This window comes from Lycorma delicatula, chromosome 1 (assembly GCF_047948215.1).
Source record: "Lycorma delicatula isolate Av1 chromosome 1, ASM4794821v1, whole genome shotgun sequence".
In the NCBI taxonomy this organism is placed as follows: Eukaryota; Metazoa; Arthropoda; class Insecta; order Hemiptera; family Fulgoridae; genus Lycorma; species Lycorma delicatula.
This window is the reverse complement of record NC_134455.1, coordinates 276,454,677-276,473,329: the sequence shown is the minus strand read 5'-3', so window position 1 is coordinate 276,473,329 and position 18,653 is coordinate 276,454,677. Positions and strand designations below refer to the sequence as shown.

General features: G+C 34.1%; 1 protein-coding gene across 1 annotated transcript in view; it reads right to left on the bottom strand.

Moving 5' to 3' along the window:
* LOC142318314 (uncharacterized) overlaps window positions 1-18,653 on the bottom strand; it is a 366,759-nt gene that overhangs the window by 55,290 nt on the left and 292,816 nt on the right. The window lies entirely within an intron of this gene.

Below are 18,653 nucleotides of genomic sequence, written 5' to 3'. Positions count from 1 at the left end.
TTGATGGGCGTCACTTATGAGTAGATCCCTATACTGGTCACTATCCATTGGGCTGAGGATGTTTTTAAGATGGTGCTAATGGTCGATGGCCCCTTTCCTGAAAAAGGTGGTTGGAATGTGGTACGGCTTCTTGACCTCTTGACCTGCGTGTGTTTGTCCAGGGACCCAAGGGCAGGGCTTACAGGTTGACCCCGAGTGTCAGGAGCTTAGCCGACAAGAAAAAACTTAGAAGTGGTCAACTTTTGATTGACAGTCATGGAACTAGCAGTGTATTCTGTGATGAGGAGATGGATGTAGCGAGCAAGACCTACACGATAGTTATGGACTCCGGAGATGTTGATGTCATGATAGCTAAGTGCTTTAAGTGCATAAGGAAGCTCGCCCACATGGGAGTGGAAGCTTCCCGGCCCAGTGGGAGCCTCCCGGCCTCCCACTAGGAGACCGGGAGCCTTGCTGAGGCATCTGCTGGAGTGTGATAGTAGGTGAACAGGAAAGGAATGACTCCTCTATCTGGATGAATCTCCTGAGAACATAAGATGACGAGGCATGAGGAATCACGTACCATATCGGTCAAGGCTGCAGGACGTAGTTTTGCTGACCAGTTTAAATCCATCAGGGAAGGTGTAGGCAAGGGTATGGCTGAAGTACTCTCAGTTAGAAGAGGGACAGATGACGATGTTCAAATTCGTGTGCTGGCGAAGCAAGCCGAGGCACTGAAGCAAACCATCAGCCAAACGGTCGAGGGCGTTGCAGTCAGGGAAATTGGTCAGTGGTCACGCCCGGTGTACTATCATGTGAAGGATCTGGAGCACGATGCCACCGCTGGCAGAGTGGCCCAATCAGTGGCGGCGTTTGAGGGCTGCACTACCGATGAGTTGAAAGTTACCTCCCTGCGGTCGGCATATGGTGTTTCCCGTAATTCCACGATCTTGATTTCTGGTTTCGTGGCCCAAATTTTGACGACGGCGAGGAGGATTCCGGTGGCCTGAATCAACTGCCGTGTAATCCGGAGGGAAGATGAAATGAGGTGATATAGATGTGAAGAGAGTGGGCATGTCACAGCAAATTATGGGGGCTCGGACCGTTCTAAGCTTTGCTTCGGGTGTAACGGCGAAGGCCATAAGAGAAGTGAGTGTCGTCAACGTGAAGGAAACGCGGCGGACAGGATGACGTAATGTGTCGCTGGTGATGATGATGGCTGTCACGTCGAAAACTCAGTTCGCTGATGCGTGTTCTACAATTCAACACTAATCGGAGTGGCAGGACCATGGATACATGCTGGGAGGTGGCTGCTCAGCTAGACACAGACATTATTGTGGTCAGTGAGCCTGATCGGAAGACAGTCGCGGACACCAAATGGACTGTGGCGGCGAATACAGATACGGCAGTAGTAGTGGTCTCTGCGACTATGACTGTGCATGGAACGGGCTCGGGATCGTGCTACGTGTGGGTCGAAGTAGCGAAGCGGACAGTGTATAGTGTTTACCTGTCCCTTAATATTGACATAGCAGCCTTCAAAAGCACCAGTCTTTTGAAGGCTGCTATGTCAATGAGCTGCTGCTATGTCGATGACTTGGTCAGAGACATCGGGAGGTGGAGGGCGAAAGATGTCCTAGTTGGAGGTGATTTCAATTCAAAATCCAGAACTCGGGGGAGCCAGGTTGATGATGGATAAGGCCGCGTTTTGGAGGACGCGATGGCCTCAGTAGACCACCACTCCATGAATCAGTGTGGAGAATGGATGTTTGTAAGGAGTGGTCGGGGAGTTTCTACTCCGGACCTAACTTTTGTAAGCATGAGGTGTGTACGGCGGCTTACGGGATGGAGGATCCTGGAGGAGGAGTCGCTCAGTGACCACCGCCTGATAACATATGAGGTTGACGGAGTTGTTCTGGGAGGAAAAGTGGTTATGAGAAGAACCCGCTTTGATCATAGTAGAGTGGAGCAATTTCGGGCTGTGGTCGGAGCTGGATTCGAGAAAAGTGAGATAGTTGACCCGAAAATCTTAACGGATGTAGTTTATAGAGCGGGCAGAGTAACTGGAGTCATTAAGGATACAGTCCGCAATCATCCAGGGGTTTACTGGTGAACTCCCGACCTGGCAGTTCTAAGACGAAGGTGTATGGCTAATCGGCGACACCTTCAACGAGCGCAGCGACGGGGTGTGGATCTGGATGATGAGCTGCATCGACTTCAGACGCTCAGGAGAGAGTACAAGAACGGTATAGCGATGGTCAAGAAAAGGACAGTGCGACTCGGTTGATGAAGATCCCTGGGCCGATGCGTATCGGATCGTGACGAAGTGATTCGGGAGGAGGTTATCGGTCTTGTCTAATGATGATTTGGTGAAGAGTGCAAGAAACTTGTTCCCACGAGGCAGGGACACCTTTAGGGAGGAGGTGGTGACGGAGGAAGTTATCCCATTCACCCTCAATGATTTGACTGCTGCTGCCAAAACTAGTAAGGATGGCAAGAGTCCGGGACTGGACGGAATCCCTCCTGAGATTGTGAAGATCACAGCAGACATCGTGCCGGACAAGATCTTAAAGGCCATTAACACAGTTATTAACAACGAGTAGATGCCTGAAAGGTGGAAGGGTGCAAGGTTGGTTATGCTGCGGAAGCAGGTAGGATGTCTTGGTGATTCATCGGCTTATAAACCGTTATGCTTATTGGTCTGTTTCGCCAACTTATTGGAGAGAATGCTCCTGCGTAGATTGAATGAAGATGTGGAGGCCTCTGGAGGGCTACAAGCAGATCAGTATGGCTTCCAAGTTGGACACTCAGCACTGGACGCTGTTGGGAGAGTTCTGAGCATTGTGAAGCCAGCTGTTGCAGGGACATTGTGGGCCAGAAGAATTGGGTAATTATGTTCCTGGATATTCGAAACGCCTTTAACGAAGTTCCGTGGCAAGTGATGTATCGCGAATTACGGGACAGGCAATTCCCACTGTGCCTAAGGAGAGTCATACAGGAGTATTCTCTGTCGAAAGGGGTGTTCCTCAGGGGTCAGTCTTGGGTCCAGCTGTGTGGACCATAGCATTTGATGGAGTATTGCGATAGGAGTATCCGGAGGGGGTCACACCAGTGGCGTTTGCAGATGACCTGACGTTGGTGTTGGTCAGTAAAACTGAAGACGAGCTGATGGCTGTGGTGATGACTGACCACAAATGGACTGAGAATGGCAAATGATAAAGTGAAGGTGTTTGTCATGACTGGACGCCAGAGATTGAGTCCCCTTTGATTTCGGGTGGGTGAAACGTTTGTGTACCCCAGCCTGGCGGCGAAGTATCTGGGGATTTGGATGGATAGACACAGGTCTTTCTCCATACATGTCGTTAATTTTCGTTAATTTTCACGGTTTTTATTTTTAAAAACAGTACAATTATTTTTTATGGGTTTAAGTTAAATTTTATAACAAAAATTCTTATTAAAAAAATTAAATCTTATAAAATAATTTACTTAGATTAAATATTTTAAATTAATAATGAATGCCTTCTTTTTATATTATGAAAATTAACTATTATGTTATTTATTTAATTTTAACAAGTATTATAATTTAAAAGAAATCGTAAGAATGACTCTGCTGCTGGGTTTTAAATCAAATACCAATCTTTATGGCTATCTCTGTATTTAATTAGGATAGTATTATTTTAACATACTAAATAATTAATAATATATCTCACATTACGTAAATATAATTTACATTGGGAGTAGTTAATTACTGAATTGTAATTCAATCTAATTAAAATTTCACCTCATTAAAATTTAATCTAAATCAAACGAAAAAAAGGATCATTAAAATTGCTAAAAACAAAATTATGTATTAAGAGTTGTTATAATTTTGCTTATTATCCTCAGCTAAGTACAACATTTACTGTTTCTTTACTATTAATATCAGAAATACATTTAAAAAGAGAATTATTCTTCATGTAATAAATTCGTATTATGCAATATTGAAGATAGGATCGTGATATAATCTAAGTAAAAAAAAATTATTATTTAAGGTGACTATCATTGGGATGATTATTAATTATTTTCTTCATTATTAAGCCGTATGAAAGTAATAACCAATACTTACAAAGAAATTACAAAGCGAACGGCTTATCATGTTAGTGTTAATTGTTTGTCATATGGGAATATCTCAATTGTGCTGTGGGGGTGGTCATTTAGTGTAATATTCAGTATATATATATATATATACATACATACCGATTTGCTAGAAAGTAAATCCATCCCGCTAGACGTTTGTTTATAATTGAGATAATTGGATGCAGTTTGTGGTATTCTTCCTTGTACCAAAAGGCTACTTAAAGGAACATATATTTTATTTTATTTTTGGGCGGCGTGGATTGGGAGTAACTCAAAACTTTCAAATAGGACCAATAGTCATTTGACATAAAATTTTAAAGTGTTCGATGATTCGAAAAAATTGATGCAATTAAAATTAAATACTGATTGCCCATTTCAAAATGGCGGCCGGCATTTTTTTAGGTTCTAAAACTAAGGTTGTATGCTTCCCTTTAATTTTTTTTTTTAATTGGTCGTATTCCGATTCTCTCTTTGAAAATCCTTTCCGATAAGAGAGACCAACTCAGTAAGCCCCAATATGAAATATTTAGCCTTCACGGATGGCATCGGCAGAGCTGACTCAAAAATATTAAATCGGATATATGGGCATGTGATAGCCGTACAGGAAGAAATCAAGGATATTCAGGTCAGGTGATCTGGTGGGCCATACAATACTGCCACGTCAACATATCCAACGATTTGGAAATCGCTGGTTCAACACGTTTCTGATATTGCGACCGTAGTGGGGAGGAGAACCATGCAATTGGAGAAACACTTCTTCTTTCATGAATAAATGTTGCCTTATTGGTCTAGGAGTTACTTCAATCAAATTGCTGAAAGCTGAAATTATCTGCTCGTTCAGCAAAGCATAATACATACATACACTTAATTTACCAATAATGACATATTGTCCGAGAAGTTTGTGACCTATTTTTCCAGCCCTTATATTTAACTGCTCTGGATGTTTGATATGACTTTCATGATACCAGTAATGGTTTTCTTGAAACCAGTACCTATTTTTACATCTATTTACGGCCGTATGTAAAGTAAATTAGGCTTTGTCAGTGAACAATATGTTAAAGTAAGAAAGAGTTCTTGCTTTATCATCTCTATGTAATCTCTACATAATCTCTATGTAAATATTTCACTGAATTCAACCCACCTATCAAAATCATCTTCAATTAGTTCTTGTACTAATTGAATCTTGTATTAATTGTGTTTGTGTTTTTTAATGCTTTTTGCACTGACCACCAAGATAAATTATTATTTCGTGCAAATTATCTTGCCGATTTTTTTATTATTACCAGAAATTTCTACTCATATTCCTTCTTCAATAACTTCATCTGAACTGTGTGGGTCTCAAGCTTTTATTCATATATAACGCTACCTATGCGTTGAAATTTTGCTATTAAATTTGTGATTGTGATTCTGGTAATTGTATGATTAGGATTCCCGCATTGAATGCATAAGCTGTTCCTTTGTATCTTTTTATTTCTCCAACTAAAAATGCTATTTTTACTCTTTCTTGAATTAAATAAAAATTGTTTTTTAATGAAGAGGTTTTTACCTTATATTATTAGTTTTTAACTAAGCTACAAACAAAACCAGTTTTCTAAATCAGGCTAAACGTTTTTAAACTAGATTAAGTTTTTTTTATTTTATTTTTTTCAATAATCCCTTTTACATTTTTTTATTTTTTGATCTCTGTAATTTATACTTTTCAAAGCTTACTAACAAGAAATACATAAAACTTCATCAAAAAATAATACTAATGCAGTTACACTTCTAAATCTGTTAGCTGATTTATACAAAATCAGTAATGGAAATAAGTTATGAAAAATGTAACATACCTTTGATTGTTGATCAGCTGTTGGCTTACTTAAAAAACTTAAAAAAATTACATTCTTAAAAATTTCTTCTGAAATATAATTTTAATGTTAAAAAATAAGTAAATTAATTTCTATTTAATTGTTTTTATATTCTGGGCTACAAGTTTAATTAAATATAAATTAATTATGAATAAATTAGAAAAATTTTAATAATTAATTTTTTATCTTTTAATAAACGAACTTTCGGGGTTACCATTTTGGTTTTAGTCAGAATTTAAATTTTTTTGATACCGTATTGGTTGTATTCCAAAGTCATTTTAAATATACTATCACTTGAATATATATCTCATTAAAAATCTTTGAGCTCCCTCTGACAACCCCCCCCCCCCGGCCCTCCTGAAGGTCGAATATACCAAATTGGGGCTTACTGAGTTAGCCTTTCTTATCCGAGAAGATTTTCAGAGAGAGAATTGGAATATCACAAATAAAAAAAAAATGAAAAGGGAACATACGGACCGTAGTTCTAGCTATCTGAAAAAAAAATATATTGTTGGCTACCATTTTGAATTGGACGATCAGAGTATAGTTTCAATTTTATCATTTTTTCCCGTCTTATCGGGCTCTTTAAAATGAAATATCAAATGATTATTGGTCCTATTTGAAGTTTTCAAGTTGCCCCCCACCCATCGCACCCGAAAATTAAAATGAGTGAAATATGTTTAGTCTTATGGAGTGTAGTATTTTGGTACAAGGAAGAATCTCACAAACCGCATCCGGTTATTTCAGTTATAAAAAAGTGTTCAGAAGGGGTGTAAATTACTTTTCGGCCACTCGGTATATTTATATATACGTATATATTTGATATAAAAATAAACATAAAAATATTGCTGTTTACATTCAGGAAATAAATAATTAAGTAGAATTCAAACAATAAATCTTTTTGAGGTAAGCTATAATAGCAGTTGATATTCAATTATTAGATAAAGTCTAATAAAGTTTTTATTACTTCCTAATACGTAGCGTAGAATGTATTCTATTTCATTAAAATCATTTGCGGTAACTGCTTCTTATTTAAGTTACGAAGAATTTATCGAATTTAGCATGTAACTTTTTATATAAGTTCAGTGTAATAACCAATAATAACAAACATTTTTTAAAGTATATAAATTATTGATTGTAAACGCTTGTTTCATTGTTATAACACAGTAATATTTGCCACTTTCAGGAAAACATTTTTCAGCAAGAAGTTTCCTTCACACTGTTACATTTTAGTAGAGCAATATGAGGCGAGTGCACACAGCTGTGTCGGGTCAAACGATCTTTGTTCATAGTTTATAAAACAAGAAGGGCAAGGCGAGAACACCAAGTGCCGAAAGTTCTCCCCTCATAAAGATATCCTGACACTTTCACCCCTTTATTGCTCCGCGGCTTGTGTCCGCCTCACATATGGCTGCATATTGCTCAAGTATGGGGAAAAGATTTATTTTTGGCAGCCAGTTACAACAGAAAATACATAATTTCACCTTTTATGTTCCTTATGTTGTATTTTCACTTGAAACGGTGCGGAAAGATATTATGTTGACAGCTGCAAGCAGCCACAATAAAACTGTTTGCTTTCCGACTGTATGAAATTTTATAAATATTTTACAGTTTGTATTCAGATAGATAAAAGAAAGTTTTATGTGTTTTATAGAAGAACATAATACTAAACAAAATTTCGTAAAAGAGATGAAGTTTTAAACGTAACTTTGTAGCACTACTTTTATTCACAGTCGTCGTAGACACTATAATACCCGAAGCATACAATACAAAGAATAAGCCTGAAACGAACAATCTAAAGGATAGAAATAGCATTATTGTGGTAGTATAATATATCCCCAGGTAACAGCTCTGAAAATTAGCAGAAAGTATTTGAGAAAGTAATGTAAAGAGCGATCAATAATAGAACTTCATTAAAAATATAAATTTGCACTACACACTTTTCTACGAAATTTCACGCCAATGGTGTACGATTTCTTGTCTCACTTAACTTATTTAATAAGCAGAAGCAATCTTATCTAATTAGTATATAAAATTGAATTATTTTGGTATAAATTTAGATCCTTTAAATGATTGGTTTGAATTATAAAACTAATAGTATTTTTAATTTATTAAATCTGTATTAACATAATGTATCTCTAGAGTTACAGACTTTGAACTTTAACCGATAGTGGTAAAGAGTCAATAATACAATGAAAACTACACCTACCCTGTTTCATAAAATATCCATCTAATTATTTTATTAATCAGATAATTTCATTTACAATGTGTATGTGTGTGTTTTTTTTCTTTTCATAATCAATTACAAACATTATTAGATTAATTACTGGGCTTATTCTCTTTTTTATAAAAAAAAATTCCTTTTAATTTTAAAAACAATATGTGATATAGATTAAGTTTATTTCTTCTAATGGATCGATTCATTAGGCATAAACGGAAGGAGATCATAAGTGAAACACACTCTTCAAAATGATCATCACCAAAAAAATAAAGAGAATTTCTTCTTGCCTACAGCGTTTCCTTTGAATTTTGCTATTGCCTGTATCTCTGTAAGTCTAAAAATTCATTTAATTGTGAGATACAGTTAGGTAAAATATTTCCTATGTTAAGTTGCAGGTTCATTTCCGGGTCCATATTTTGTTTTCAAATTTTGTCAAATAGTATTTAATTCATGACTGTTGTTTGTCTTTAAAACAAGTATCCAAAATAATTTCAACGAATTAATCTTTAATATTAATGATAGATATCCTGTTTGTGAAAGGTTTTATGATAGAAATTACACATTAACAAATTTATTACTTAATAATTACTAACTGAATATTACGAGTAAACTACTGTTTGATGTTGCTGTCGGCGGATGTTATCAGTTTGCGGATTACGACGCAATATGTATATGGAGTAATACGCTATATATAACATGAATATTCCACCTATTTGATGAAATAATGGTAGTATTAGGTAGATTAAGTCAGAAGTGATAGATAAGCTATTTAAAATAGTACACATGTTATTTTTCTATTTTTATGAATATTAACTTAGATGATCGTGCCTGTGCATGCAAGTTGAATTTAATTGTTAAAAATTGTGTTAAATCACGAGAAAAAATTAGATTATTGTTATTGTTATATGTAATTAAAACTTATACTGTATAAGTTATTGTTAGGTGTAAAAACGAAAATACCATAATTATTAGATAATTTATATTGTTATTAGTGTGAACAATTATTAAATTATTCATAGAGTGATATTTTTCATATAACTTTTAGTTTTTTTTTTTATTATATAGGCTATAAATAATAAGGTGGGTTTTAGTATTATAGAGGAGGGTTTATTATTATACAGAGTGATTCAGGAGGATAGGGAAATACTTCGACAATTGATTCTAGATGCTAAAAATAAGAAAAACGTTCATATAAACATAGGTCCGAAAACGCATCGTTAGCGAGTTATACAGAGTGAAAGATTTCGCCCTAGTTTCAGTTCCTTAGGGTAAATTAAGGCTTTCTTAAATTCTGGGAATGTCAATTACGGGGCAAATTCAATTGTTTCTTATTGTTTTTGAGCTGGGAAATCGAAAAAAATAGGTCCCAGAACTATATCTCCCTTAGTTTCTCTGATATCCCATGTAAAACGCCCAAAAATAGGGTCAAAAAACACATTTTTTTACGTTTGACGTACAATAACGTTGTTAAATTGGCAATAAATCATATATTTTTTAAACATAAATTGTAGAAAATTTAATTATAAGAGAAGATTGATGTAAATAATGTCAACAAAAAACAAATAAAATTTTAAACATGTCGACTTTTAATAACAACAAAACAGATTAATTTTTAACAGATTGAAAGAACTTTTTCGTTATGTACTTACTGTTTTTTTTTTATATACTTACTGTTTTTTTTTTATGATAATGATAAAATGCTGCTTAGTAGGATTTCATGTGGTTTAATAACTTTAAAAAACGCCACCGTTGTGTTCAATGCACTTTACAAGGTTGTACTAGATTCTGTGTTGCCAGTCTAACGGTATCTTTGCGTTGCTTGATTACAGCTGCAGCGTTGAGAATGCGAGCAATCAGTTCATCGCGTGTGTCTACTTTTTGCTTGTAAACCTCATTTTTAACCATCCCCACAAACAATAATCCAACGGAGTGAGGTCTGGGGATCTCGGTGGCCAATTAACCGGCCTAAACTCGGGCGAAATCTTTCACCCTGTATAACTCGCTAACGAAGCGTTTTCGGACCTATGTTAATATAAACTTTTTTCTTATTTTTAGCCTGTAGAATGAGTTGTCAAAGTATTGCCCTACCCTCCTGAATCACCCTGTATGTTTAATTATAATCACTGGTTGAGCGTTGGGATAACCGCAGCTCTGGTGAAGTCACCTACTGGTTGACGAAATTTTTATCTGACCATGACGTGTTTCGGGTGTACTTACATGCCAGGAAGAGAGCTGGTGACCCCTTTTACCTTTCTTGAGGAGAGCTCGATACATCGGAAAAACGACTGCCGGCGTGAGCCGCTGAACGTCGCTGCTGTGAGTTGGTGACTGCGGGCCCCTTACAGTTGACACAATCATAGATTGTATCTTATCAGGGGCAGAAAAGTTTCGTGCGATAACTGACTTTGTGACACGGTTACTCCAGCACAAAGCCAGGGATGATGGGGCGGCGAGGGAATTAGAAACAGCCTCTTTCGGAGCTGCCGTTCGTCTGTGCTTGCACGGATGTTTGGCAGTGATGAGGCACTGGGACTCTCTCATCTCCTCACGAAAAAGACCGAGATGCGATGTGAGTGCCCTACACAGAGTGCTCTCACTAGAGGCACTGGCGTCAAGACCGTGTTCCGGCTTCTGGGGTGGGGTCCAGGAACGACATAGTCGAGCTTGGGTACCCCGACGTAGGGGTGAGAAGTAGGCAATGAAAAGATCTAACCGGTGAGCTGACCGGTCGGACTAAACTTATGGCCGGCGAACGGGGAGGCCCGTTTTATTTTTTTGAATAACTATAATCACTGTTAATTATATTATTAATACCAAACTAATTTTCATGTCAATTATTTCAAATGGCATCTAAAAAAAAAGAACATGAAATAATTGTCAATTTTATGTCAACATAATTTCACAATAAAGAACATCAGTGTTTACGAATACGAAATGTTTTTTTAATTTATTCATTGCAAGAAAAATGAGGTTAAATTTGTGTGTGTGTGTGTATGTATATATATATATATATATATATATATATAGATATACATACAATCTTTTTATAAGAATTCGATATTTAAAAATGAAACAAGTACACTTTCAAGCGACCAGTGTCGTTGTTACGGAATGTATTTAGTGGAATGCGCGTTCTGCGATTAGAGGATTTATCTACAACGATTCTTCGAGTAAAAGTACCCTGTTTACCCTGCACTCACTAAACTTGAATTCTTTTAATAGTATCACGTTAAAAGCTGTATGCGTATAACCATTCATTCTTTTGTAATTTTAACTCAGTTTGGTGCGTAGCTTAGATAACGACATCTCATTATTACTCCGCTACACATACAAGAGTAAAATTTTAATTAAAATTTTCTCTTTTCCTCAGAAGAAATATTTTTCATTATAAACCTAACCTACAACCAAACCTTAATTATTTTAACAAAAAAAAATTAAACACCTCATAATAATAGATAAATTACATTACATACAAATATAGAAAAATATAGTATCTAGCTGAAAAAATTATTTTTGTCACACAAACCGTGCATTTACATTCGTTTCAATTAAGGAATCGCAACCAAATTGCATTACAAAAAGAATGTGAAGAGAAGTTTCCACCGGACACATTCAATAAACCATACATGTATAAATAAAGATATATACAAAAACTACGAGATGTATATGTACATAAAAACTGTATAAACACCACTTTCATTAATTGAATCACTAAGAATCAAGGGATCATATTAGACTTGTAAAAAAACAAACCAAAACAGAAAACAAATAATAATCTACAACATTATTAAAGTTAGATAGAGATAAACCAAGCAGTAACATAACAACTTCATGGAAAGAAATAGAACAGCGCTAGGCTTCTCAAGAACGCATAGTAAAGATTTTTATCACATGTTTGACACCGATTCAGTTCAAGTGTCACTCAGACAAGCACGTAACCAAGTCCAGCACGTTTTACCAATCAGTCGCCGGGCATCTTCAGTAGGAGAATAACTGCTAGAAATTTCACGCTGTTCAAGTATTGCTATATTGTCAGCAAACGACGAGACGTAATGACATCATCTGGAGCTGGAAGTTCGGACCGCAGTAAATTTGTGTACAAGTTAATCCCAAGACAGAGTCTTGTAGAACACCTAATTTGATATCAATGAAACTCTTCTTATCCGAAGAGCAATCCGGATAATTTCTAAATACGGATAAACATGTGAAAACTGTTAAAACTATGAGTTCTTCTGTAACAACATTATGTAAATACGTAAATACAGAACAACGAAGAATTATTCTTGACTCAAATTATTATCCTACTGAAAAATAAAAAGATATTTATATTTTACTTTATCATTTAATTAATCCTAAATTTAAATTCTTTAAAAAAAAGTTTTTAAAATACATTCAAATTATACTAAAATTTCAATTTTTATGTATGTTTATTGTCATAATCGTAGTTTATTTAAGACTATATTTACAAACTTTCATTAATATTAAAGTGGTTTTATGATATGACAGTAAACGAAGAAATATTTCGTATTTAGGAATTTCAAATAATAATTCTCCATATTACTTTGAGGGAAAGCTATAGCGATGTAAATTTAATTTTTTAAATAATTTAATAACCATTCTTTCAAAAATGAAATTTAAGACATTAAATTTTTATTTTTTTACCGACTTTTCAAAGGAAAGTGTGATATTACTTTTGATCGCACCATGAGACTGTGAAACTGAAATTTCTTTACGTTTAGAGGTATGAAGATTAGTTTTATTCATGTATAAAACTCTTTGGCTCAAAAATTTATAAAACTACTACGAAAATTTAATTAAAGTTTAGATATGCAGTAATAGTACATTTATAGTTTTGTATGTGAAAATCTGATAAAGACTGGTTGAGTCGTACTTCATTTACGTTCAAATTAAGATCATCAACAGGCAACATAACTTAAATTTCAGGTTATGTTTGATTTTGTATTGCTGTATAAATTTATTTTCCTTTGAATTTTGATGATACACAGGATTTTTCAGAAATATTTTATAAAAGAAAAATGGAAGCATATTTAAATGAAAATTACAATTTTTTCATAGCTAAAATATGGAATACGGGAATACGGGATACGTTCGATTACAACACCACAAAAGTAATTATTAAAAATGACAACACTGTAGGACTAAATTGCTTAATTCCAACACAAATAAAATTTGTAAAAGTTTTTATCTTTACATATGGTACTCGTAAAATCCGTTAATTAAAATAGTGAAAAACGGTTATCGAAAAAATTAGTAAGTCACTTAAAACTGTTTAAAAATTTATTTAAAATTTGAAACTTGAAATTATATCGTAAAACAATCATTCTCCTAAATATATTAAATATTTAAAAATAAATAAATAGGTTTATTATTAAATAAAATACTTAGAAAATGCTAGAAAGCAAGAAGTTCTACTTTTTCAGTAAAATAAAATCATTTTATGTACAATAAAAACTGTAAAATTAGGTAAAATGTAGTCATACCACTGAAACCTTCAACTCGTGTTACTCACTACTACCTACTCTCCTATACAAGATAGGATGATATAAATATTTATATCAACAACGAATCTTAAAACTGTTAACGAAAGAAAATTTAAGAAAGGGCCTACAGTTTAGTGATGTTATAAGGGATGGATTTCATAATTATTTTTAAAAACATGTTTAAAATTTACAACGCTTTTAATTTCTGTAACCAGATTTTGGGCAATTTTCATCTACAATCGATTACTCTTGTCTTCTATATTTTTAAGAATCCAGTTTAGGTTTTGCACTTTGTTATTTTTTTACCTTATTTAAGTAACCAGATTTCACTTATTGTCTAACGAATCTATTTATATTTGTTCTCTATTTAGATGATTTTAGTTCTGACTGTAGTGATTGTAAAACAAAAGCCTATTTCCTAGATGTAGCCATGGTAATATTAAAATTATAAGTTTTTAAGATATTGTTAATCTGGATGCTATAGGAATGGCAGGCCTTTATTTTTATTTGTCCTTTTTCTGATTCTTCGTAATGATTCTGAAGTCAGGTTGTTTTAGCGTAATTTATAAATTTGTGACTATTTTATCTGTATTGTCACATTTTTGTGGAATTTCAAATTTCCACCACAATAAATTCAGAAAACCTATACTTGATACGTAGTTAAAATGGATTAAAATAGGCCTTTATTTTACCGCAGGAAACTTAGATCCTTTTGTCAAATACTTCGGTGATAATACGCATTACATAAAAATCTTTTATGAATTTGCAGTAATTTATCGAAATAATCTTTTTGATCGTTGTCACCTGTGTATAATAAAAATCCAGATAAATAAATATCATAATTTATCAAAATGTGGTGCTTACTGAAAAGGAAAACTTAAATTGGCGAAATCAGATTCAATTCCAAATGTTTACTTTTCTTGGTCTGAACTTAATTATTTTTATTATTTTTTTTTATATTGCAATCTTTTAGACAAAAACTTTACTTCTGAATATCCATTCAGAAAAGCAGTTTTTGCAAAAAAAATTCAATCTAGAAAATTCCTTACGAAGTTCTGCGCATGTGAACTGCCTTTTCGTCTCCAACGCTCTCACTATTTGCAATAAGAAACGTCCTGATATTCACAGTACAACCCATTACATTCGTTCGATTAAATAATTTCGATTTTGTATAACATTTTGCGCAAGAAATACACAAAACATAAACTAAATGAGAAAACTAAAAGCAATATAATTTTTTTTTTATGTAAAATTTATTTTCTTTTTATTTTTAAGAAAATGAAATAACTACAGCCGTAATTAATTCAGAATAAAGAGTATACCCTACACACAAACATCAAGTTAAACTTACAGAATAAGCGGTGGAAAAATAAGGCAATACAATTTTTTTTATTCCGGTTATGTTTGATCATGAGATCACTCCTACTAATGCAGGTTTTACTATCAGTTAGCCTAGCCCACACAGGTATCGACGGATGCACAAATTTTGATACAAACGTTTTTCATCTGAACACCAGAGACTACCTAGTTTTACTCTCGGATACAGTTCTTATGCCAGAGATTTTACGAAAGTAGTGATCTATTTGATTTCAAAGACTGTTTATTCATCGGATGGTTCATCTAAGTATAGGCCCACTCCAAATAAAAACATACCTTCCTACCATTTTTAAGACATTAACATCTGTCCTGCGTGCAAAGGTCAATGAAAGTCTGGAAAGGCACTAGTTCAGAGTCATCGAAAGAAAAGGCTGTCAGGAACAGCGACAGCAATGAGCAGTTGATCATTGATATCTTATCTGATGTGACAAAGAAGAAAAAATTCGGCCTGTATACATAATATATTGATTAGAACATATATCGATTAAGGCTTTTGACTTAATGCTGCACTCCTGACTGTTGGAGGTGCTGCAACGGTACAAGGTCGATCCCGTAATTATTAGCTTTTTACGAAGGTTATGGGAAGGTAATAATTATGTCTTCAGCTGCATATTCCATATAAGACAAAGGATGTTTTACCAGCCCTGGTAAAACATCCTTTGAGGGATGTTTTATGGTGGTACTTTGATTCCCTTTTAGCTGTGTATGACAGTCAACCCGTTTCCCACGCTGTTGAATTTCTGTTAATAAAAGTTTTCAAATAGGGCGATATAGTTTCAGCCATACTCGTATCATGTGTATGGATGATATTAAACATTTTTCCGTTAATGAAAGAGGTTTAAGGCTGCTTGTAAATCTGGTGTAATGGTTTATTATGGACGGAAATACGAACGGTTGTTGGTATAAAATGCCGGATCAGTTCCATGAAGAAGGGTCAAATGCTGCACATAAGGGGTATGGAGCGTCTACAATTGTTGCTATTGGTTTTATATCAAATATTGAGTGTGGCAATTTTTTCAAACACCTTGTTTTTTTATGTGGGATTGATTCTTAGCCACGTGATAAAGGCTTTAATATCTGGTTTCAAAAGTCACGTTAAGACTATCATGATCCTTCCAGTTAAGCAGTCTTAATAAAATAAAGGCAATAAACATATTCGTGTTTCTCTATTGCGTAAGGTTTTGGTACGGAAAGTGGTCAAAAGGTATCTTGAGAGGCTAAATCACATCATGCGGAGAGGTATTTACGACGTTCCGCACGCACCATCTGAGGAAATTAGTTGATCAGTTCCATTTGCCTACGAAGAAAGGTGGGAGAAGGGTCGTTGATTTCCTTGAGTTACATATAAAGCAAGTATACAACCTCAGGAATTTCTTTAGAAAAAGGAATACTCTCAGCTTACCCACTAGGGAGATAGTAGGGAGTGATACTTGCTTATCAGACAAGGACAAATGGGAGGAAAAGAAGCTAAGGCAGATTCATTGCGTGTTTTAAGGATAAGTGGGTGAGTACGAAGCTTTCTTTCGATAGTTGAAGGATACAAGGCTGTTTGCTCAAACTAAGGGCCTTTTATTTTCCGTGGAAAGGGTCCTTAGAACCCTCAGTTACAAGAAACATATAGTAAAATATCCTATGGTTTGAATCAGACAATAGATGGATCAGTCGTCTGTGTGGCAATAGCAGTGAATCAATTGCACATGTAATCAGCGGTTGTCAGACTTTGGCCCTGAGTGACGAAACAGATCGTCATAACAACATAGCAGAGATACTGCATCAGAGTGTAGTCTGAATCTGAATGTATTTTAAGACTCCGTCCAGCATCGCGTACTCTTCTATTTGTGCTTAAATACGTTTAGAAATTTCCTTTTTATACCGCATGTTTCTCAAAGAAAAGTCAGTGGAATATATCAGGCAAGATATTTTAGGGACCGAAAACAAATTACTTGGCTTATAGACGTTGCTATTTCCCTCGCAAACAGCTTGTGGAAAAATATTTTGAAAAGGTAGCAATGTATAGAGATCTGGTGGATCACGTGAAGGATCACGTGAAATCAGAATGAGATTCGAATTTTTCCCATTCTGCTGAGTGCAATGGATGCGACCCCGCACTCGCTACATAGAGCGTCTCTAGATCTTTCAACTCGTTTATTCTTTCGATGCAAAAGACTGCTGTAGATACGTAAGGATTTATATAACATCAGATCCGAGTGGATCCAATCTATTCGAGTGGATTAATAAGGAGTTAAATAACATCCGGAAGATTAGTAAGGAGTTATATAACTTTTGATCCTAATTGCTCACTAATAGGTGAAATAATGTGGTGGCAAACATAATGCCCAAACGTAATTAACAATTCTTTTTATAGACAGGTACTTGTTCCCTATAGTATGATATCTTATCTGTATAATACCGATCTAATATAGTTATAATAGTATCGTTACCACTGTAACTACACAATTCTTTTCAAGCCTTGTCACAACGGCCGGCTGAATTGCTGGTAAACTGGTGGTAAACCACACGATGATAAATAATAACATTATGTTTACATTAGATTTAAAAATAAAAGTAGATAAACTTGAAATATAATTTGTAATAATTTTTTTTTTATAATTCACATTAATTTTTAATATAAATAATAGCACAGAGGTTAAAAATTAAATCTGGAATTCATCATCACGCATTCATCATCATATCCTATTTTAATTTCGAAAAAAGGGCAGTACTTCTTTTCCGGTGCCTTCTTTAGCTTTGTCTGCTTTCGTATTACGGTGAATTTTTTAAATAGTAATTTTTCTGATTTTTAAGTCATAAAAATAGTTATTATTGTATATTTATTATCGTAATTTAAATAAAAATAATATTTAATAAAAGAAATTAAACAGTTAAGACAAAAAAAAAAAAAGAACTTATAATAATTGTATAAATGAATTTAGCTGTATATTATGAAGAATCAATTACTTAATAAAAATAAAGTAACCTCGCAGCATGTTACTAATGTACCATATAGGCTAAGTAAATTTAAATCCTGTACAGGATGGCTCAGCCAAAATGTCGTTAAAAATATATCAGTTATTACGTTTGTTATTTTATCACAAAGGACTGATGTTATTTTATATTATTATAAAATTACTAAAAATATATTTTCTTTATCTTATAGTACATTTTTAATTTTAAAGTACTTAACAAAATATATAAAGGCTAACCTTTTAAATTATTTCATTAAACACTCAACGCGTATAATAATATACTATAGATCTGAGATATTATCTATAGTGTTTGAGTAAAACAAAGTAAAATACTGGCAAGGTATTTCTGCAAAATAAAGATTTTTCAAACATCTCTTTTGTACTTGTTTGTATGATTTAATTTAATACAACTAATAAATATTAGAAAAAAATTGATCAAAATTTTATACATGTACATTCAACATTCTAAAGAAAAAGTTGATTCGTAGTAAATTACTGATTCAAATCAAAAGAAAACAATCGCATTAAATTTAACATCAGTTGGCAAATGTTTTCTAGATAAATTCAAAATCAAGAAATTTAATTTAATAATATCGACTTGTTATAAAAAATGTAGTAAAAGTCTCGTTTTAACGTAAAAGAAAATACA